Here is a 1,409-nt window from a genome sequence, read left to right as displayed (position 1 = left end):
GTGTCCCAGGTTTGATTCTGGTCGAGGGCATGTACCTTGGTTGCGGGCACATCCCCAGTGGGGAGTGTGCGGGAGGCAGCTGATCGATGTTTCTTTCATCAGTGTTTCTAACTCTCTATCCCTCTCCCTTCCTCTCTGTAAAAAAATCAATAAAATATTTTTTTAAAAAAAAGTGGAAAAAATTGCTGTCTCTCTTAAAAATCAATCAATCAATAAAAATTTTTAAAAAATAAGGCCAAGAATGCTGGGTTGGGAAGGTATTTTAGCATTCTGGTATTAAAAAGAAAAAAAAAGTGATAGGGCCCCAGCTAGCTGGCTCAGTTGGTTGGAATGTCGTCCCATACATCAAAAAGGTTTGATTCCTGGTCAGGCACATACCTAGGTTGCAGTTCAATCCCTGGTTGAGTGCGAACAGGAGGCAACTGATCGATGTTTGTTTGTTTTTTCTCTCTCTCCCTTCCTTCCTCTAAAATCAATAAGAACATATCCTCAGGTGAAAATTAAAAAAAACAGGTGGGTGGGTAGTAAATTGAAGGTGTTGATGTTAAGGTTAATTCTCATTATTATTATCCTTGCCATCTCTAAGTAAGCCCTCATTAGGCTTTTACTTCTATTTCTTTCTTTTCTGAGTAAATCGCTCTTTCTTTCTTGGCATCTTGGCTTGGGATGCCCTGCTCATCTCTCAAGCTTGGACATACATCTCTAAGCTTACAAGTCCAAGACTTGATTGCCCTATTTACCACTCCCTACGGAGAAGGGCAGGGTGGAAATCTATAGTGCAAAAGGGAAAATAAGGCCAGAAGATTGAGAACCTGCCTAGTGACAGAACAAGAGGTCAAGTGTCTCTCTCTGTTCCCTAGGCCTCTCCACCCCGAGACTCACCTCAGGAGGTGCTTACAGACCTGGGCCTGTCCTCTTCTGGGTACAGTGACTTCAGTTTAGGTATTCACCATGGTCCAGTGTATGACATACCGTCGGAGGCTATCCTACAATACAGCCTCTAACAAAACTAGACTGTCTCAAACCCTGGTAATAGAATTGTATAACTTTATACCAAGAAGGTTGGGAAAGCACCAAAATCTGCATGTGGTGTGTGCCCAGGCCAACTTTGCGGAGCTTGTGCTGTGAGACCTAAAGTTCTAATGAGGTTGTCTAAAACGAAAAAACACATCAGCAGGGCCTATGGTGGATCCAGGTGTGCTAAATGTGTCTGTGACAGGATCAAGCGTGCTTTCCTTATTGAGGGGCAGAAAATCCTTGTGAAAGTGTTGAAGGCACAAGCACAGAGTCAGAAAGCTAAATAAATTTAAAAATGAAGCCTTTAGAGTAATAAAAACAAAAGTCTCATTCTGTTTAGAGAGAGAGAGAGAGAGAGAGAGAGAGAGAGAGAGAGAGAGACCTGGGCCTGG

General features: G+C 42.7%; 1 pseudogene; it reads left to right on the top strand.

The window, feature by feature from the left end:
- The first annotated feature begins 935 nt into the window (after positions 1 to 935).
- LOC102761164 lies at positions 936 to 1,330 on the top strand (annotated as a pseudogene).
- Positions 1,331 to 1,409: the final 79 nt, after the last annotated feature.

The sequence above is a fragment of the Myotis davidii genome, unplaced genomic scaffold, assembly GCF_000327345.1.
Source record: "Myotis davidii unplaced genomic scaffold, ASM32734v1 scaffold290, whole genome shotgun sequence".
NCBI lineage: Eukaryota > Metazoa > Chordata > Mammalia > Chiroptera > Vespertilionidae > Myotis > Myotis davidii.
This window is presented reverse-complemented; position numbering and strand designations above follow the sequence as displayed.